Source organism: Protopterus annectens, chromosome 5.part0 (assembly GCF_019279795.1).
Source record: "Protopterus annectens isolate FY-2018-M chromosome 5.part0, PAN1.0, whole genome shotgun sequence".
In the NCBI taxonomy this organism is placed as follows: domain Eukaryota; kingdom Metazoa; phylum Chordata; order Ceratodontiformes; family Protopteridae; genus Protopterus; species Protopterus annectens.
The window spans coordinates 184,639,294-184,662,884 of NC_056735.1; the positions used below are offsets into that span (position 1 = coordinate 184,639,294).

The 23,591-nt window shown below is 41.4% G+C and overlaps 1 protein-coding gene across 1 annotated transcript in view; it reads right to left on the reverse strand.

The window, feature by feature from the left end:
- The window catches only part of SLC36A4 (solute carrier family 36 member 4), a gene marked incomplete in the record, with an annotated part of 1,257,367 nt that overhangs the window by 489,666 nt on the left and 744,110 nt on the right, over positions 1-23,591 (reverse strand).

Sequence of the window (23,591 nt, forward strand, 5' to 3'; positions counted from 1 at the left end):
CTGGATTTGGCAAAAGAATAGTTGACGGCATTTCAGTACCTCAGTGATGATCCTACTCCTCAGAGGACAGAGAGATCAGTGTCCTCTTACAGACTATGCCTAAGTCATTCTCATCTAGGTGGACCATAACTGTCCTTGGCTAGCCATATTCTTTTACCAGCTGGTATATCATTGGAAGCAACTGCTCCCAAAACATCTCTCTCTGTCCATGCTAATGGATATTCCTTTCAGTCAGGTTCAATTCCACATAGAAGCCTTCTGGGTGAATTAAAACTCTCCTCACTACCCAATGAATGTGGCAGTTCTGAATCAGAAACGTACGCTGGAGACCCAAGATAAATGTAAAAATAATAGTAAAAATCACAACTTGTCACAACTGAAGATCTCTACCCTACATTTCTCTCTGCATTTATAGCAATATATCTAGTTATACACACACACATCTATCTATATACATATATATATGCATATATATATCTGTGTATGTATATGTATATATATATGTATATATATATATATATATATATATATATATATATATATATATATATATATATATATATATATATATATATATATATATATATATATATATATATATATATATATATATGTATATGTGCATATATATATATATATATATATATATATATATATATATATATAAATATATACACACAAAATTAATTATATACATATATATATATATATATATATATATATATATGTATACATACATATATATATATATATATATATATATATATATATACATACATAGATATATATATATATATAATTATACACACACACAGATATATACATACATATATATATATATATATATATATATATATTATATAAAATTATACACATACACAGATATATATATATATATATATATATATATATATACATATATATAGATTTAAAATTATATGCATATTTGCAAGGACCCTACCTGCCACAGCATACATGATGGTTAAAGCTGTTACCACTGCGTGAAACCTAATCCAGTACTTACCTAAGTCCATCTTCCATATTCCCGGAGTGGCCAAAATAGGCACCAGTTCCACGAATGTGATGTCTCACTTTACTTCTTTGTCCCATTCTGCTGGACAATTTGCTGAGAACCAACTTCTGGTAAAGAATACCCCCATTTCCCATTGAACCTGCTGCATCACTGTAGAGCTCAATGGGGTCCTAATGAAGTTTTACAAAAACTGCAGCCGGACATTGATGTCAGCATGCAAGTTTTGTGTGACCCTGATCCAGTGATGTTTCTCGTTGACTTCTTTTGGCATACAAGCTAGCAATCTGCTAAATGTGTGCCTAGGGCAATGGCCCTACAAGCAAAGTTAAGCAGTCCTAACAGCTCCATAATTAAAGTTTGTCAATTTAGTATTCATAGGTAGGTACTAGGCTATCGGCCCAAGGGCCTACGTAAGCCTAGCCAGCAAGGTACCATAGCTTACGCCACCCAAGAAAGTTATTTTCCTGTGCCACTGTCCAGCAGAGAGACAGAAGTGATCCCCAGGGTGTATTTCCTATTTCCCATCCACTCATCAAGAGGTGCAAGCAACCAGATATGTACATAATTCCAGTATGCACCCCACCCATATTTACAAAGGTGTAGTTAAAAGTCAATTTTTAAGAGCTAGTAGACTGAACACTACGGAAGAGGGCTTTGTAGCTGAACTTGACACTATGACACAGGACTTTTTGGTAAGAGGCTACAACAGAAGTTTGTTAACCGCGAATGCTGAATATGTTAAGTCTGAAAGAGCTAGTATAGGTAAGCCATACTTATTTAGAGAAGGTAATACTGCCCATAATGCTAGCTCCATAAGAGAAGTTGGATTTAATAAAATGGGGTATATGATGAAATATAACAGACACTCCAGACAGATTCAATCTATAATTAAAAGGAATTGGACTGTTTTAAGTTCTGATGTTAATGTTAGGAAGTTAGAAGGAGAAAGGCCCTATTTTATATATAAAAAAGAGAAGAACTTAAAACAACTTCTCTGTTATAAAGACTTTGGTAAACACAAAGAACCAGCTAGGTTTAATAAAGGTACAGTCCCTTGTTATATCTGTACTTTCTGTAAGTTCATTAATATGGAAACAAAATTTATACATCCCATTACACAAGCTAAATTTAGTTTTAAGGCATTTGGGAGGTGTAACAGTGAGAACTTAGTTTACCTGGCCAATTGTGAGAAATGTTTATGTCCTTATATTGGAAAAACGAACTGTAAATTTAAGGAGAGAATTGCTTCCCACTTATCTGAGATAAGAAGAGGGGTTGAGACAAATGCACTTAGTAAGCATATTTTACAGTATGGGAATGAGCATGTGTTCAAACTTAGGATAGTACAGATAGTTTTTAAGAATAAGAGGGAAGGGGACATTGTGAATATGACAGAAAGGGCAGAATACAAATGGATAAACTTTTTTAGGTCTGATGTTCATCCAGGGCTTAATAAAACTAACAGTATTAAACCTATTTTGAAATTAAGACAAGCATATGTTAGAATGCTATATATATATATATATATTTTATGAAGCATTCTAGGTTGCAATAAAATGCTTTAAATATATCATTAAGTTGATCATAGTGCTTCTGTGAAGTTTTTTAATTAAGTAAATGTTTTGGGAGGGACTTATTTAGTTAATTATATAATGTGTTTATGATTCATGTTGTTTGATTGGCTGGTGTTATCTATTCTGTGGTTTTAATGTATTGATTTATTCTTGAAAAAGAGTTTCAACTCGAAAGCTTGATGTAATAAACCCTGTTTTCTATGGATGGTCATGCTGTGCCTTTTGTTACTAAATGTTTATACAAGGCAATTGTGTACACCTCTGCATACAAATCATTGCTGTCTGCAATTGCAGTGGGTATAAAACTTTTTATACCATCACTTAGTAAGCTGTAGTTTACTTTGGAAAACTTTTTTTTCAGTTTTCTTTTTCTCCTGTGGTGGTGACAGGTACAATAGTTAGAGAGTGACTGATTTATGGTTCAAACTTACCAGGGAGGCATAATACAGGGGGTAGTGCAGTGACCCTCCATGTTGGTGAGTACTATGTCTAGGACATTTGAGCCTCTTGTGGGGGTGCAGACTATCTGCTCCAGAACATTTGTTTGATATGGTCCTGGAACCTCTGGGCAAGCATGTTCGTGCTCATGTATGGCACTAAGGTATAGGGCTGTATGGCGAGTAACTCCAGTAAGTCCAGGTAGGCGGTGTGCTTTTCTTGGTTCATGACAGGGGACCTATAGCAATGATGTGATGGGGTATTTTGCCTATAGTTAACTGGACATATAGTAGTTTGAGAGAGTCATACTGTTTGACCAGTCTCAAGGTGTACTTGGCTTTAATGAAGATGGATACACCTCCATGTTTGGTTCTTTACACTCATTTTGAGGTCTGAATGTGTGGAAGGCGTTGTGGCCTTGCATGGTCAGGGTTCTCTCTGCCACCATGAACCATGTCTCAGTGACTTCACAGATGTCAGCATCTTCCAAGGTGAGGAGTGCTTTTAGAGACTGCAGTTTTAAGTTTGGACTCCTAGCATTAAGCAGCAGAACCTTGAGTTTCTCTCAAGTGGATTTTGTTACATTGGAAATTTTGTTTTGACATTGCCTAAAAAAAGGCACTACAGGGGAGGCAAATGTCTTTGCCAGTATCTGAAAGCCTAGAGGAGCTAGGTGCAGTTCATCTCTGGCAAAGCAGCATGGCCTGTCGACGATGTCTTACCAGGATGACAGATACTGAATCCCCCTGGTCTGACACCATAAGCTAAGCCAATTGTTAAAGTCAATCATTTTTTGTTTATATTGTGGCATCATCCTGGGTGAAAGAAGAATGCTGCTTAGGGCTAGAGTCATACCTGCTTGGGACACATAATCTGAACGTTCAGTCATGTCTCCCTTCATATAGTCCAGAAGGTATGTCTCAAGTCAGAGTCAAAATAGTACTTGCTGTTGAGTGACTTGAGTGCATGTGTGATCTGATGGATCCTGCCACCTGACAGGCAGCTGACCATGTCCTTTTCCTTGTCCAGCCTGGTGATGGAGACATTGTATGCCTCACTATGGAGTCACCTATGACCAAGACATTAGGTTTTGAAGTGTTTTGCCTTAGAGGCTTATTTGCTGAGATGCTGGTGTATTTGTACTTGTTTCCATTTGCACAGCAGTGTGTGCAAGTTGTTTACATTTGGGAGGTCTCTGCTTTTTTGGTAGGCTTCTAGTGAGTACCTCCATGTATGTGGGTTTATGTGTTGTGACCTCAGTTTGTGTGAAAGGTGAAGTGTGTGTGCTGACAACCTGTTTGATGTCCAGTTTGTTGTTTCGTGAGAGAATTGATTCTAATTTCATAGTGTAATTACATTTCTCACATAGGGTATTTGTTTTAGGAGTAAGTGGTTGTCAGTATACATAATTACTACATTGCCTCAGGATGCCCAGGTCAATCAGGCTGGCTGGTGAAATGATGGGAAACTGCCCATCCATTACAGCATGTTTTTACTGTATGCATTATTAGTGAAAGGATTGGGCTAGTTTGACCAGATTTTGTGCTGGGACTAATAAACGTGCTTGTTTTATTGAAGGCTATGTATGATAAGTGTGGCAACGCTGCTCAGTGCACTAATAGTGCAGTAGGGAAGCTTGGGAAGGTTCCACTGACAGATGTCTAGGAAAAAAATTGAGTTTCAAGTGTTTGTGTCTATACAGGGGCACCCCTAACTCCAGCTGTATGGTGTGCTGCAACATTTAAAGGCGAAGCTTAAATACAGGTGAAATTAAGACACTTTAAGCTAATCTACTAATAGGAAAGCACACAATGAACCTTCGTCCAGCAATTCCCAGCTCAGACAAAGCTGGATCCACACTCTTCTGCCACAAGGCTGCAGGGCAGCCCTTTTAATGTAAGATGGCCGGTTTAGTGCTCAACTGTATCAATAACAGGCTAGATTCAGCAGGTCTGAATTTAGTCTATTTATACACTTCTCCTGTTTAAGTTCCTTTATATCACATTCCTGTCCCAGACTGATATGTTCTTGGTGCTGCAGCCTACCTGCTTTAAACAATGCCTTTGCACATTTATCAAGACTAAATGATATTTATATATCATCTGGGAAAGTTTTAACCACTTGCAGTTGTACTTTCAACTCCTCGTCTGACAAACTATACAGTTTTAAGTTATTCACAAAAAGTAGATGAGAAGTCTTTAAACAAGGTTATTTTCTTGGAGTCAAAATGTAATCATGGCCTAATCTGTTAAGTAAATAGCTTAATGGGATAAGGGTAAGACAAAACAGCAGCAGTGACAGAGAATCCATCCATCCATCCACAACCCTTTTTCCCATTTTTGCACATGGGGTTAGGGTGTCACTTCAACAGTGACAATCATCTACACCCAAGGTTTAAACTGACGGGTGGCTATCCCTGCCTTGGTTGTTCTTCTGTTCTACCACTCGCACGAACACTCATACCTATGGGCAACATGGAGTATTTAATCTGCCTACTGCATGTCTTTGGAATGTGGGAGGAAACCAGAGGACCCAAAGGAAATCCATGCAAACACAGGGAGGACATGCAGACTGCTCACAGAAAGAATCCCAGCCGAGAATCAAACCAGAGAACTTCTTGCTGTGATGTAACAATGTATCCACTGTGCCAATATCACCCTGAAAAATCTGTCTTTGAACTCTAATCTCTGGGAAAATAATTTGTCCTTTGTCATGGCTCAGCTGCAAAGTGGTATGCCACTGTTTCATGGTCACTGTAATGTAACTGATCAATGTAGCATGTATCTTACACATCTGCAAGCATTCCTTTATCTATGAATGTGGAATGCTGTCAGTGCGTTTTTGTAACTCTATCCATGCTATACTTAGATTCTTCCCCTTTTTACAATTTTCTGTTATGGTTTTATTTAGCAACAAATGATCCTTTGTTCCATATAACTTGTTTGTTACCCTTTGGTCTAGTGCCATGATTCATTTTTTTTTAATAAATGGCTATAAACTCTCACCGGGATTCAGGAAGCTCTGTGCGAGAATAGTGTTATTCTTGCACAGAGCGTTCTTTGTCCGTGTAGAGCAGCAGTGCCCCTTGCATATTAATGAAGACTTGCTGCTGTACTTTCTACACGGACACGATCTGTGTATGAGCACAGGCGGCATGTCCGTGCAGTCCCTCCAGTGCACCAAGATGCTTGGGTGCGGAATGTCCCAACAGTGTGCAAGTACCACTATCAATTCTCGTGTATCAAAGTCCAGCCTAAGTATGACAGGGAAAGGGATGCATAAATGTTTTTCTATCTCCTGTACAGCTGCAGCAGAAAGGGCTGCGAACTTGGAAGCCCATGTCAGCAGGGTGCTAAGGTTGCATCGTGAGGCTGGTGAGTACTAATCTAGCTAGCAGTAGTCAGGGCAAATAAACAGAATGCAGTAGAATGTCACTTGCCAGTAGTTAGTAATGTGTACTGTTTGTACTGAATAAATAAGACATTAGCAGAGTAATACTGATGTACAGGATATATATCAGTAAAAGTGTAGCAGTACCTGTCAATAAAACACTAAACACCAGACTGCTGTGTGTACATTGGTATATGGTAGTTTGAATGTAGATGTAATTTTGAAGTTAACAGATTGGTATAAGAAATGTTCCATGCACCAGGATCTGGTCCCTGAATAGTAATCCTGTGTTAACCATTGTTTTCCATACTGCACTATGTCAAGGTCTGACTACAGATTATAACAAGCATCTACCAAGCATGAATATCAGAATTACAAGGCAGATTGTCCAAACAGCACACTATTATACTGAAAACAGTCAGAAAAGAAACAGCAGTTCCTCAGTAGCTTATTGTGATGAAACACAACCTTGTGTTCTATTTTTGCACAAATTGGCACGGTTCGAATCCCGGGAGTGCTATTAAGCTGTATGCATAATTTTATCCAAGAATACATGAAAATGTGCAGAAACAGTCAAGTATTGTTAATAGAAACTTCCTCCACAGGTGTGCCATGTAAGAAAAGGTATAAATGAGCTGCAAGAAGCCTGTCATTCTACACTGTGTACAACACTTACTGTCTAACCCCAAGGCTGCAAATGACAGCAAGAGAAGTACGTACAATAAGTAGTCCCCTCTAGGAAATGTCCCTCAAGGGTGACCCTGTCACAGCTAGTGGTCACTGCAGCCAACACCCAGGGTGGCCAATAGAAATCAAGGTGGATTATGGCACTAACACACACACACACACACACACACACACAGACAGTTATGACTGCACATATGTAACCTTGATTATGTGAATATGTGTAGAAACAGTCAGGTAGTGTTAACAGATATTCCCTCCATAGGTCTGCCAGGTAAGAAAATGTATAAATGAGCTGTAAGAAGCCTGTAATTATACACTGTGTGTAAACATACCACTGCCCAACTCAAGACCATAGGTCTATGTAAAGTGAGGTAGTACCTGTACAGTAATCATTAGAGCAATGATCATTAAAGCTGTGAGCACTTCAAGCATATACAGTTGTTAATTGACATCTGTCACTCTCCTCCACCTTATCTGTACCAGTAATCTAAACACAAATCAATGGGCATGTTTTTCACCAAACCTATTGTTGGGACATGTGTCCTGTTGTTCTACAAATACTGAAATGTTTTTCCTATTAATGTTCCCTGTTCAAATACTATCATTGGAGGCATGTTGCTATCAATGTAACCTGCATGCCGTTATAATGCCCACTGTGGTTCCATATATGCATGTGTTCTGTTTGCTATGCAACTGTTCCAAACCTGTTGTTTTAGGTTAATGGGAATACTCATGCATGCTGTTATAACTAATCCTGGAATGTGTTTTTCATGACTAACCAACATATGTTCGACAACTGCAACACCATAGCATGTCTGGGAAGGCTGATCCTAGTGGATTCGGCTCTCCCATCTCATCTGGCCGTGGCACCAGGCCCCAGGATGTCTGGGACCCACCCCGGGACCTCCTCGTCCACTGGTCCTGCACCACCTTCTGGTGGAACTGCCTCAAGGGATGGGGCTCGTTCTCCCACCCCGGGTGCGGTCACCCAAAGCCAGGGCCAAGGTCTGGTGAGTAGCAAACTCCGCAAGGAATTTGGAGATCTGCTATGCCAGCTTGAGGGCTGCATGGGGCATCTAGACTGTGAGCCTGCCCCCCTCCTGCTAAGCCAGCAGCACAGCCACCTTTGGGGCCAGGAAGGTGCAGTGTTGACTGCCCATGGGTAGGGACCGTAGTCCCACTGTATCTATTTGGGGGCTCGTGGGCATCCAATTACCAACCACCCCTCCCCATCCAAGGTGTTTACCCCCCACTTGTCATATCCTGCCCCTGTCTGCTTTCTTGCCTGTCTACCTATCCAACCTACCTCCCCAAATACACCTACTATCCGTCCCAAACATCCCACTCTCATCATAAAAAAAGGGCAATCTGTTCCCACAAAAAATGTCGCCCCATACATAGTTGTCCATTTCACACACGTGTCCACTGAACACATGTAATGTGGTCTAATTGGCTTCACAACACATGATTGTTGTCCTCACCTCTCTCTCAGTGGTTTGAATGGCCAAATTTACCTCCAAATTCTGTATCTATGCACAGCTGTTGCTGTAGAAGAAATGGACAGCTATGGAACTTCCCTACACCTGTCCTGCATATCCCTAGCTATCTTTCATATTGTTTTTCCCCCTTCGTGCCCCCTTTTCACCACTTTCCTATCACCGCTTTTTTCTTTTCTTTTAAAGAAATTAGCACGGGGATAAACAGGAGTAAGCATGTTTGTGCTGTGCTAAGTGAAGCTAACTCAGATTAAGCACTTTTAGGGCTGTGTGTACGCATAGTTAACCGTAAGTTAGCATTGCTTGCCGCCGCACAAAACCACTTACAAGTGCTTAAATGTGCCTTAATCTCTCTGTATCCAACAGCCCTTGTTTTACCCAGCAACAAAATAACCAGCCCTTACAAGTCTTGAACCCAGGACCCTGCACACCACAGCCACATCAATCTACCATTAAGCCATCTGAGCTGTAGATATTTGTGATGTTTCTTCAAACATATCATTCAACAGTAGGGAAATGATTCTGTAGAATTAGTCATGTTTTGTATGTATTTACACATATATATATACACACACACACACACACACACACACACAAATGTATATGTGTATGGAGATGCATATACATATGGACAAATAAATACATAATATATGTAGAGATATACATATAAAATATATACATTTAGAAATACATGTATAGAAAGAAAAGTAAATCAATACATACATATATATGTACATAAAAATATAGATATATATATATATATATATATATATATATATATATATATATATTTACATATACATGTGTTGGAGCTGTACATCAGATCCATACCCCAAACCTCTTACTGTAACAAATCTGTCCAAGGGATGCCAGAATAGGGGTCAATGGGCTCAAAATAGGGACCTCTTTGAAATATCGCCAACTCTTTTGCCTTGCAACAAAATTATCTGTCTTGCCAAGTCTTGAACCCAGGGCTCTGTACACCATAGCCAGAGCAATGTACCACTACACCATGTGAGCTCTCCAAAATACTGATGCTTTTCTAAACATATCAGTCAGTACAGTCATTCAACAGTAGGGAAAAGATTCTGTAGAATCAGACAGGTATTCTGTATATACATGTATTTATGTATGGTGAAGCATATATGTGGACAAACCTCATCACAAAATATATCTATAGAGATATGCATATAAAATATATACATACACATATATATAGAAGAGTATATTAATACATACATACATATACATGTATATATAATACACCTAAATATACAACAGCTACAAACAAATGCAATCTGAGGGTCATGCTGCTCAACACTAGAAGTCTAAATCTCAAAAGGCACTCACCCAAAGCACTCCTTATTCACAAAGGATGCACACATGTCCAGACTGGTAGCCCAACATAATACATCACAGATACTGCAGGTGTAGCTAACACAGGGTATGACAGCAATTCAAGTCGTAGCCTGCTATAGGTCCCTAACCATGTCCCAAGAGTCAAACCCCACATTCCTAAGCACCCTGGAGAATATTACTGTCGAACCTTACACTCTCATACTGGTTGACCTCAACTACCCTTCTATTAAATGTGAAAGCTACTCATGTATCAATACACTTGCCCAATGTTTCCTGGAATGCATTCATTCCAATGGCCTGGACCAGCTTTTTTCTACACCCACTACAGGTAGCAACATCATTAACCTAGTCAGTACTAACATGGGCAACTGTTGCTGTACACCAATAGTCAAACTCTGCCATGGTTAGATTTGATCACAATGTCATCACTTTAGAAATCCACACCCCTCTCATCCCCCTGCAAAAGTAACCACCAAGAAAAACCTTTCCAAAGCTAACTTGGGCCTCCAAAAAACAGACGTGGCTAACATCACGGCACCCATGCAAATGGAGACTAGTTGCATGACCTCCAAATCACACCAATGCAGTACGAACACGTACACCAAATGCATGGATTCCTCCATTCCGAATAGAAACAAGACGCTCCCCTCCAGAAAAAGGAAGCCAATCTGGTGGTCCCCTACCCAAAGAAACTCTACAACAGAAGGAGGAAACTGATATGGAATAAGGTGAAGTCCCAAGACCGGAAAAAACCCTTATCAGTCTCAACAAAAAGTTGAGGTTCCTCATCAAAAACTCTAAAGCTAGCAGTGAAAACAGAATTGCAGCACAAAGTAAAGACAACCACAAGGCCTCCTAAAGTTATGTAAAGAATCTCCACGGCAATACCAACATGTGCTCTGAGCTACTGCACAATGGTACCTGCTATACCAAGTCAACAGATATTGCCAATATACTGGCACACAGATTAAGTAGCAACTTTACCCCTCTACCCATCCCCAAAGGACCAATCACAATACCAGCACACTGCCAGGCACCCAGAAGTACTGCTGCTTGGGTTAAAACACCACTGTCCAAGGCCAAGAATACACCTTCTATGGGACCTGGCAATATGCCTGGCTGTCTTATGCATGAACTACAGAGTAAACTGGCATCTCACCTGTGCGCCCTGTTCAATCACAGCCTCACCTCAGGCTTTGTCCCTATGGACTGCTACAGTCATCCCTCTCCACAAAGGAGGAGTGGGTGCAGACCCTGGGAAGTATCACCCCATTAGCCTGAAAAGGCTGTCATGCAAAGCTATGGAACGCATTGTCATGGACCTAAGAAAGAGGGATATGGGACTCTCCAGTCACAGGATCCCAAACAGTTTGCTTTTGTGAAGGGTAGATCATGCCTGTTCAATCAACCTGGTCGACTTTTTGAGTCAGTCACCAGAGCTGTGGATAAAGGCAAGGTTGTTCATACAGCCTATCTCAATCTGGCCAACCCCTTTGATAACATTCTCCACTCAGGAATCATGGATAAACTCACTAAGCTATGCATCAACCCCTATAACAGTAGGTGAGTTGCAAACTGTCTCACAAACAGAACCCACAATGTGAAAGTAGCCGACCCCAAGTCAGACTGCCGACCAGTCATGAGTGAAGTTCCACAGAGTTCGGTCCTGGGTCTTCTCCTGTTTGGTATCAAATTCTCTGAAGTCCATGCCAACATGAAGGGACTCTGGCAGACAATGTCTGCAGATGATTGCAAGTTGGGAGCTATTAACTATCCAAGTGATGTCGACATCCTATAGAAAGGCCTCACTGAGACCAATAACTGGTGTCAGAGCCATGGCCTTAAGCTCAATGTCAAAGAATGTGTTGTCATCCCCCTTTGGGGTGTCAGGCACTACAGGGATGTCATAGCACCAAAAATCAGACACCAGTGTGAAAGTGCATACCCACAACCAATTCCACCACAGTCACAGTCACATACCGGTAGGTCAGTTGAACAGCAGAGTATATGGACTGTGTGAAGAAATACATAATAGTTTTCCAGTCACACACTACCCCTACGTATAGTGGCCCAATTTCTCAGTGTAGTTTGAATCCTGACCATGGTACAGGACATGTCTCAGTCTGCCCCCTACAAAGGCATACAGCCAATAGACCAGCAGACACTGGAGCAGCATGCACAGTTAGCTAAATAAGGAGCCATAACACTTACATCTACCCCCCTCCATACACACCCCAAATAACATGTACACTTGACATGCGTACACAATCCTGACAGTCTGTCAACAATGGCCAGACATACACAGACCTCTCAAATGTACAGTTCAACTCAGAATGTACAGGCTCAGGACTGATATCTATGGCCTTTTCCCTTTAACATGTCTGTGGGTCTACTACATCAATGGGATGGTAGGAGGAATGAAGGCAATAAATAATGATGCTAAATATGTCTGATCCTCATAGTGCGTGACATCTGGACAAAGCCAGACATCATTTGGGGACAGAAGCACAAACACAGGCATAGACTGGACATACTGCTGTCAGAAATTTAGACAGTTGCTGATGTTACTGGGTTTGTTGTAACATATCCTTTATGAGGAATATGAAGTCAGTAATACCAATGGATTTTAGTACTTACTGACTGCATTCCCCAGAGTCCCTAACTGATTTTCCAAGCACAACTGTCTGGGGAACAGACAAAACATAACAGGCAAACATGTGGCCAGGCTGTGGATAGCATGCCAGTGGAGAGATATGTCAGAGACATATCACTGTCAGACGTGAAGTCACTCACTAATTGCATGTCCACACAAACCCTGTCAATCTATCAATCCACCATGTGTATAACAGCACTGATGACATAGAATCTGTTCACAATTCTGGAGATATGTCCCCCATGTTGTAGTGCTGTCTCCAAATGTCCTGTCCTGTGAAGTATTCCCACCTTCTGTCTGTGAATCTGTAGCCCACCACCTCTGTAATGTCCCTCAAACAGGCAAGGAAAAGGGCCAAGGCCCACATGAAGGAGGTCCCATTTGTTGGAGCTGGCAGCAGTGTCCAGCCCCACATTACAAAACTATGTGGGCACCTACATAGTTGTATGGCCTTAGCAATACCTGACATCTGCAGAGAGGACAGACATAAAGTGGACAGCAAACATGTTATGCATTAGGATGAATGTCCTGAAGGATAGAAGTCTGAAACTGCAATTTATGTCATTACTACATGACAGCAGTCCTCAATGACATGGCCAAAAAAGATAGTACTCTACAGTTAATATAATAATATCATATTAATATCCAATAGGAGATACATAAAAACATACAGCTGAAACACCAAGAACAAGATAGTGTAGTACTCAGAGTCCCAGCTCTGCATGCAGAGGTGCATGGTTGGAGTACTACAACAGGCAAACTATTTTTACATGGAAAAGCAGTGTCAAAGTACTAATTCCGTAATACATGTGTGGAATCATATTTGTCAATCAGTGTACTGTAACTGGTGTAACATGCAAGTGTGAGTGCATATATCATGTGATACTACCCATGTATACCCAAGTGTCCTATACAGTATAGTAACACCCCTTGCTACTGTAATGAGAGCACATAAAAGCATGTTATATACAGGAAATTAAATAAACTTATTAAATGATGTCATTACTCTGCTATTTTAGGAGACTGGAATGTGAGCAATGATTACCAGGGCTGAGCTATGCTTAGCAGATTTTCACATTGCTTAAATGTAAATAATAACTAGTAGTTAGCTATGCTAAACATATCTGCACACTGGTAAGCTTCGGTAAGTGATGGCTACAAAGTTTAAGCACATATTGGTTTAACCATGTTTTAGTGCCACTTACCGCCACGCAAACCTGCTTACACCTGCTTAAAAGTGCCTTAATCACTCTGCATCCAAGCAGCCCTCCTTCTGGCCAGCAACAAAATAATCAGCCATGCTCAGTCTTGAACCTGGGATGCCATAGTCACAGCAATTTACCACTAGGCCATCTTAGCTTTGAGATGTTAGGATGTTTTTTACAACATATCATGCAGTACAGTCAGTTTACAATAGAAAGACACACTGTGCAATCAGGAATTATTATCTACAAATATATACATGAAAAAAATGTACACACACACACACACACACATATATATATATATATATATATATATATATATATATAGAGAGAGAGAGAGAGAGATAGACATGTGTGGATATACATATACATGTACAACAGTATATAGATATATTACCAAGAAATAATGATGTGTGTTATGTATGTATGTATGTATGTATGTGTATATATGTACGTATATATATATATATATATATATATATATATATATATATATATATACATATACATACACACACACATACACACATGTATAAAAATATATACATATACATATATACATATATACATATATATATATATATATATATGCATATATGTCTCTAAATGCCCATACAAGCATATGCTGCTGATAGACCACCCATAACTGGGGCAGCATGCACAGATGGATACAAAAGAACCCATGACACTTACATCTGCCCCCCCACACCAAGTCCAAATAATAAGTGAACAGTACGCTGCTACAAAACCATGATAGGCCATACACAATGGCCAGACATATACAATGACATCTTAGCAAAACAACTACAATGAGTGAAGACAGTAAACAAAAATACAGCCAGTAATTCACACAAGTTCATTTTACTCTAATGTCTTTGCCAAAGCCTTCAAGAAGTAACACATTACAAGAAATAATTAACTTAATTAGAATAAGCAATTAACATTTAAGTACATTTAAATACATAGCCTCCAATTACATTCCTCATTTAACCCCCTAGGGGATAAAGTATCACATTTAAAAACATACATTGATTCTGTACATAACAATTGTTCTTTTAAGACTGTTTGATCAAACTGAGAAACAGACCTTTTCCAAAGCAGTAACTTGTAACCCACTACACGTAATGACATGTATATACACTGCCTCCAATTACACTATTCATTTAACACCCTAGGGGATAAAGTATCACATTTAAGAATTTAAACTGATTCTGTACATAACAAATGTTCTTTCATGACTACCACCCCTCATTGTGAGAATTATTAAAACGTACAGCTACAGAACCGTCTTCTTTCTCGTCAGTAATATGTCTCACATGTTCTAACAGCTAGTTTCAAAACACTTGTTACTCTCCCCCACATAAAATATGTTACAAGGGCATCTAAGAGCATTCTCCATACACCGTCTTGAATGTACATAGTCCCACATGCTGTCCACCCTTTCCCCTCAGCAGGAATGAGAGAACAAAATAATGGTAGACCCTGCCTATCAACCTCCTACTGTAGGGCATCTGTACAAAGCCTGACAATTTGGGACAGAGGCTCAAAAACATGGTCATACTTGAAATATTGCTGTTATACACTGAGAAAATTGCTGGTGTTACAGGGTTTCTTGTAACATAGTTTTTCTGATGGATATAAACTCTGAAACACAAACGGATGTTAGCATTTACTGACTGCAATCACCAGAGTATGCTACTAATTTGCCAAGGACAACACTTGTCTGGGGAACAGACCAAACATAACAGGCAAACCTCTGGCCATTACGTGGATAGCCCTACATTTGAGAGCTATGCAGACACATAACTTTGTCAGACTGAAGCCTGTGCAGAAGTAGCATGTTCAGACAACTCCTGTTAAACACCCAGTATTCAAAACATATAACAGCAATACTCACATTCTGCCACTAAGTCTTGAATCTTCTCCACCATTTAGTTGGCTTGTCTCCACAAGTCTTGTTCTAAGAGGTATTAGCTCACTCACCTCCAGGATGTCTTCCTCACAGTTAAGGAAAAGGGCCAACACCCACATGGAGTACTCAATTATAGGAGTGTGTTGCCATGACATTGGCTATTGGAATAACTACACAGCTGCTCTGCATGCAATCAGCAACTGGGGAACACCAGTTGGTGCTCAGGCCATCACGTGGCCATGAGCATTTCCTACAAAATACAAGCTGTCATCTATTCAAACCACCTCAGCCAAGACAGTCCATCAGTGCAAAGCTGAAGTAGCATGAGAAAAAAAAGGATATATCTGTGAAAAATCTAGAAAAAAAGGTATGTGAAACAAGTAAGCATGTAAATGAATGCAGTAGGAGGTCTGTAATAATGAAAAATAGGGGTCTGAAAGCATATGTCTCAACAAGACTTGCTGTACTGCTGAACAGCACTGATGGCCATAGCATATGTTTCTGTTTGTAGTGACTAGGTCAGCTACTGGGATGTTGTACATATCCATATGCTACCTGTGCATATAACTATGATACACATTTTGTCTTGTAAATATAAGACACCTATACAGAGCATGTGCAGAGTAAAGTACTGTTACAGAAGTGTGTGTTGAAATGCTTGTAATACAGTGGGTTCATACCATTCAACTGTACAGTCTTATAAGAACATGTGTGCCTGATATAAGTAGTTACACACAGACCTGTGTTATGTTGGGCAAACGATTGTCAAGTCTGTTAACAATGACACCGTAACATAATAGCCTAGATATGAATGTGGGACATCCTCCAGGTTAGCACTGTGATAGCAAAGCCTATTGTGCAATCAACTTATTTATGTATGTAAATAAGTCTTGCATGTTCTACTTGTGTGTAACATCAGTTTCAGTGCATACAACAGACATAAAGGTTTACAGGTACTGGTTGTTGCATTGCTCCAACACAGCCATGGTTAGTACAACAAGCATGATTATCATTACTAAACTGGAGAGGTGTCCAACTGTGTTATGACTTTGTGGCCATGCCCACTACAAATAACTGAATGGACACATACATGGCTGTATGGACTTGGCAATACCTTACTTGTCATACCTACCTACCTCCATAAAGTAGAGTAATCCCTTTCGCTGGACAGCAGCATTACACAAACCACAGACTTGGTACCTATAGTGGCTGTACAGGGGAACGTTGGTCAGGAACCAACCTGGCATCAAGTCAGCTATTGTCTGAACAAGCATATAAGGTCACAGGTGGATTACTGTAAGGCCAACTATGAGTACAAATTGGAGACTTCCACCAAGGACAATCACAGCGCCATCTTCCCATACGTCTCCAATCTCAGAGGCAACAAACCAACAAAACCTGTAATAGTGGCCAATCAGATCACATACACATACAACATAGCTACAGGGAACCTGCTGCAGATAGGGTTAGGTTAAACATCACCCTCTGGCTTAGCATCACTATAGGTGGATATGTACTGCACCCACACCCCTCCCCTCATCACTAGTGAGCAGGTACATATTGCCTACTGAAAGGCAACAAATGTAAGTAGCCATGGGACGTCATTTCATTCCTGTCTGCATCCTACATGAACTCAGGCATGTGCTCCCAGCTGCATTACGCACTGTAGTCACACCAGGCTACAGCACCATCCACACACCATCCGCATGGAAGATGGGTAATGTCATCCATTTACACAGACCTGAATGAGGAATGACGGATTATGCAATCAACTTGCACTCACTGAGCAATGAGCAATATGACTCATCAGGACCAGGAGTGCAATGCAAGCTGATACTGTGCTGATAGATTACAGGGGTATGGTGTGGTTGTGAGTGGTGGCTACTGGTATGGTTGTAAGTGTTTGCTACTGGTATTCAAGGTACATGTACAGGTACTGGACATACCGTTGCCAAAAGTATGGGTCTTGTGATGTGTATCCCTGTTAGTGTCTTCTTCTTTCAGCTACTCCCATTAGGGGTCGCCACAGCAGATCAACTGTTTCCATTTCTTCCTGCCCTCTGCATCTTGCTCTGTCACACCAACCACCTGCATGTCCTCTCTCGCCACATCCATAAACCTTATCTTAAGCCTTCTTCTTTTTCTGTTATGTGACAGCTTCATCCTTAGCATCTTTTTCCCAATATACTCTGCATCCCTCCTCAGCACATGTCCAAACCAACGTAATCTTGCCTCTCTGGCTTTGTCTCCAAACCTTCCAACCTGGGCTGACCCTCTAATATACTTATTCATAATCCTGTCCATCCTCGTCACACCCAGTGCAAATCTTAACATCTTCAGCTTTGCCACGTCACGCTCTGACTCCTGCCTTTTTGTCAATGCCACTGTCTCCAACCCATATAACATACCTGGTCTCACTACCCTCTTGTAGACCTTTCCTTTCACTCTTACTGGTACTCGTCTGTCACAAATCACTCCTGACACTCTTCTCCACCCACACCATCCTGCCTGTACTCTCTTCTTCACCTCTCTTCCACACTCACCATTACTCTGAACTGTTGATCCCAAGTACTTGAACTCATCCACCTTCGCCATAAATACTCCCTGTATCCTCACCATTCCTCTATCCTCCCTCTCATTCACACACACATATATTCTGTCTTAGTCCTGCTGACCTTCATTCCTCTTCTCTCTAGAGCATACCTCCACCTCTCCAGGGTCTCCTCCACCTGTTCCCTACTCTCACTACAGATCACAATGTCTTCTGCAAACAACATAGTCCACGGGGACTCCTGTCTGATCTCGTCTTTCAACTTGTCCATCACCATTGCAAATAAGAAAGGGCTCAGAGCTGATCCTTGATGTAATCCCACCTCCATCTTAAATGCATCCGTCACTCCCACCGCAGACCTCACAGCTGTCACACTAACCTCGTACATATCCTGTACCACTCGTACATACTTCTCTGACACTCCCGACTTCCTCATACAATACCACAACTCCTCTCTAGGCACCCTGTCATATGCCTTCTCTAAATCCACAAAGACACAATGCAACTCCTTCTGAACTTACTTCGCCATCAACACTCTCAGAGCAAACACTGCATCTGTAGTGCTTTTTCCTGGCATGAAACCATACTGCTGATCACTAATCATCACCTCCCTTCTTAACCTAGCTTCCACTACTCTTTCCCATAACTTCATGCTGTGACTGATCAGTTTAATCCCTCTGTAGTTACTACAGCTCTGCACATCACCCTTATTCTTAAAGATCAGTACCAAAACACCATTCCTCAGGCATCCTCTCACTTTCCAAGATTTCATTAAACAATCTAGTTAAAAACTCCACTGCCATTTCACCTAAACACCTCCATGCTTCCACAGATATGTCATCTGTACTAACAGCCTTTCCGTTCTTCATCTTCTTAATAGCTATCCTTACTTCCTCCTTGCTAATCCACTGAACTTCAGGATTCACTATCCGCACATCATCCAACCTTCTCTCCCTCTCATTCTCTTCATTCATCAACCCCTCAAAGTACTCTATCCATCTGCGCAACACACTCTCCTCGCTTGTGAGTACGTTCCCCTCATTATCCTTTATCACCCTTATCTGCTGCACATCTTTACTAGCTTGGTCTAGCCAATCAGTACAGGTCCTTTTTTCCCTCCTTAGTGTCCAACCTTTTATAAAACTCTTCATATGCCTTATCCTTAGCCTTCGCCACCTCTCTCTTTGCCATGCACCTCATCTCCTTATACTCTTGTCTACTTTCTTCATCTCTTTGACAATCCTACTTCTTCTTCGCTAACCTCTTTCTCTGTATACTCTCCTGTACTTCTTCATTCCACCACCAGGTCTCATTGTCCTCCTTCCTCTTTCCAGATGTCACACCAAACACCTTTCTAGCCATCTATCTTACTAGCTCTGCTGTAGTTACCCAGCTATTCAGTAACTCTTTACTGCCACCCAGTGCCTGTCTTAACTCTTCCCTGAACATCACCTCACAATTACCCTTTTTCGATTTCCACCATTTGATCCTTGGTGCTGCCCTCACACTCGTACTCCTCTTCTTGATCACCAATGTCATCCTACAAACCACCATCCTATGCTGCCTAACTACACTTTCCTCTGCCACCACTTTACAGTCTTCAGTCTCCTTCAGACTGGCCCTTCTACATAGCATATAATCCACCTGTGTGCATTTTTCTCCACTCTTGTATGTCACCCTATGCTCCTCCCTCTTGTTAAAATACATATTCAGAGCCATGTCCATCCTTTTCACAAAATCCACTCCCATCTGACCTTCTGCATTCCTTTACTTAACACCATACCTACCCATCACTTCCTCATCCCCTCTGTTCCCTTCACCAACATGCCCATTGAAATCTGCTCCAATCACCAGTCTCTCACCCTTGGGTACAGTCATCACCACTTCATCCAACTCACTCCAAAATTTCTCTTTCTCATCCATCGCACACCCAACTTGTGGAGAATATGCACTAACAACATTCATCATTACACCATCAATTTCCAGCTTCATAAACATCACTCTATCCGACACTCTTTTCATCTCCACCTGGTGAATCTGGGCATACTGGGGCAATGCAGCAATTGCCTCATGTACACAGACAACCCTCTCCTCCTACCACCCAACACTACAACCTGTGAGAGATGCACTTACATAGCCAAAATGGAAGCAAAGCTCTCTCCACCCAAGATTGTGCTAAACAGTCAAGAGGAGAAGGTTAACACCCACACTGCACCTCAAGCAACACATAGCCCTTCTAAACCCACACCACCAACACCCACATATAGCAACACTAAATCCACATATGCAGAGGCCCTTAACTGTAACCTGCATAAGCAACAAAGACCTCTGAAGCTGAAACGCAAACAAACACCAATCCTAACCAATGTGTCACATAGTTCACAACACCAGTGTGCCACCCAGCAACAGCCCCTAAGGCAAGACACTGTACCTAACACTTTAGTCATAGGTGACTCTATAGTCCGGCACACTGATGTCCCTCTCACCAGGTTGAATAAGGAGAAAATTACAGTCAGCTGCCTGTCGGGTGCCAGGATCCGCCACATAACGCATGCACTCAAGTCACTCCACAACAAGTACAAATATGACTCTGTCATTGTCCATGTTGGAGTGAATGACTTGAGACGTACCTCCCTGGACTACATGAAAAGAGACATGGAAGAGCTCTCGATCATGTGGCCCAGGCAGGTATGACCCTAGCCCTGAGTAGCATCCTGCCTTCCAGAATGATACCACAATATAAGGATAAAATGATTGACTTCAACAATTGGCTAAGCTTACGGTGTCATTCAAAGGGGATCCAGTATCTGTCTGCCTGGGATGACATGATTGACAGACCACGATGCTTTGCCAGAGATGGTCTGCACCTGTCCTCCTGGCATTCAGGTAACTGGCTAAGGCTCTTGCCACCCCTATAGTGCCTTTTTTAGGCAAACTTCAAAGGACAAAACCACCACCATAACAGGTACAAGCATGTAAAATCTGAAGGTAATGCTACTCATTGCTAGAAGTCTAAACCTCAAAATGCACTCTCTCGAGGCACTCCTAAAAATGGAGAACATCGATATCTGTGCAGTAACTGAGACCTGGTTCAAGGCTCCAGAGAGCCCCTGCAATACCAGGCTACAACTCTTACCACACTTTTGGCTACCAAACCATGACCGAAACACTAAAGGTGGAGGAGTGTCAATATTCACCAAGGATATTCACACCACCAGGCTAGTTGGCCAACACAATGTGTCTGAAATTCTCCAAGTGCAACTAACACTAGGTAAGACTGCAATCCAAATTGTAGCTTGCTACAGATCCCCACCATAACCCAAGATTCTCACTACACCTTTCTAAACATACTGGAAAATATTAAGATAGAACCAAACACCCTAATACTGGGTGATTTTAACTACCCTGCCATTAACTGGGAAAACTACTCATGTCCCAACACCTTTGCATAACGGTTCTTGGAATTCATAAATTCCAACGCCCTGGATCAACTAATCCATAGTCCTACCAGGGCTCCAATATCCTAGACCTGGTCATTACCAACATGGGAAATCAATGCTCCATACCTATGGTCACCCCCTCATTAGTCAGGTCTGACCATAAGCTAATCACCCTTAACATCCACATCCCACCCCCACCCCCCAGTAAAGAAACCACCATAAAAAACTTCTCCAAAGCCAACTTCATGCTACTCAAGTCAGAAGTGACAAACTTCATGACTCCCATGCAGACGGGAACTGAAACTGCTGAATCCTACACTAAGGCACTGTACGAGCACATCCACTCATGCATGAATCGTGCCATCCCAAATAGAACCAAAATGCTCTCATCCAAAACAAGGAAGCCAATCTGGTGGTCCCCTGCCATAAACAAACTTTACAACAAAAGGAAGAAACTTTGCAGAAAAGAGGAAAATCCCAGGATGCAAAAACTCCTTACTAGCCTCAGTAAGAAACTGAGATGCCTCATAAAATCCTCCAAAGCTAGTTACGAAAATAAAATTGCCAAAGATTCCAAAGACAACCACAAAGCATTCTATAACTATGTCAAAAATCTAAATGGCAATGCTCAGATCTGCTCTGAGCTAAAACAGAATGGCATTAAATATACTGATCCAAAGGATATTGCCAATATCCTGGCAGATCGATTCAGTGCCAACTTCACCCCTCTCACCCCTAAATGGCCCATCTCAATACTGGAAGATTGCCAAATTCCAGTAATAACGCCACACAGGTACAAACGCACTCTCTAAAGCCAAGAATACAGCATCCATGGGACCAGATGACATCCCGGCTGTGTACTACATGAACTACAATATGAACTGGCACCTCACCTAAGTGTCATGTTTAATCATAGCCTCACCTCAGGTTTCGTGCCCACTGAGTGGCGCAGAGCTACAGTTATCCCAATCCACAAGGGGATCCAACTTGGATCCCGAAACTACCGTCCCATCAGTCTGACAAGCCTTATCTGCAAGGCCATGGAGCGTATTATCATGGAACTTATAAACAAAGACATTGGCAACCTTCAAACACTGGACCCCACCCAGTTTGGGTTTGTGAAGGCGATCTTGTCTCCTGAACCTGATTAACTTCTTTGAATCAGTCTCCAGAGCCATGGACAAGGGTAAGGTGGTCCACACAGCCTATCTAGACCTTGCCAAGGCCTTTGACACCATCCCCACTCTGGAATCATAGATAAACTTACTAAGTTGGGCATTAATCCCTATGTCACCCAATGGGTTGCTAAATGGCTTACTGATAGAACCCACACTATAAAAGTAGCTGACTCCAAATCCAGCTCCAGACAAGTGGAGTACCTCAGGGTTCAGTCCTGGGGCCGCTCTTGTTTGGCATCTACTTCTCTGAAGTACAGGTCAACACTAAGGGACTCTGGCACAAAGTTTGCAGATGACTGCAAACTGGGAGCCATTATTGAATCCCCAAATGATGTGGATACTCTACAAAAGGGCCTTACAGAAACAGATGTTGGTGCCAGAGCCATGGGCTTGAGCTCAGTGCCAAGAAATGTATTGTTATCCCTTTGGGAAAAACATGTATCCATGAATTACCATATAGGTGGCAGTACACTAAACACAGAAAGTGTGATAAGGGACTTGGGGACACAGGTGGACAGTGGTCTCACCTTCGATAACCACATCGCCACAACAGTCAGGAAATCCTTCTATGTGGCACACCTCATCACGAAGGGCTTTTCATCCAGAAAAGGAGGTCATTGTCCCACTGTACTCATCCCTCATTAGACCCATTATAGAATACAACGCCCATTTGGT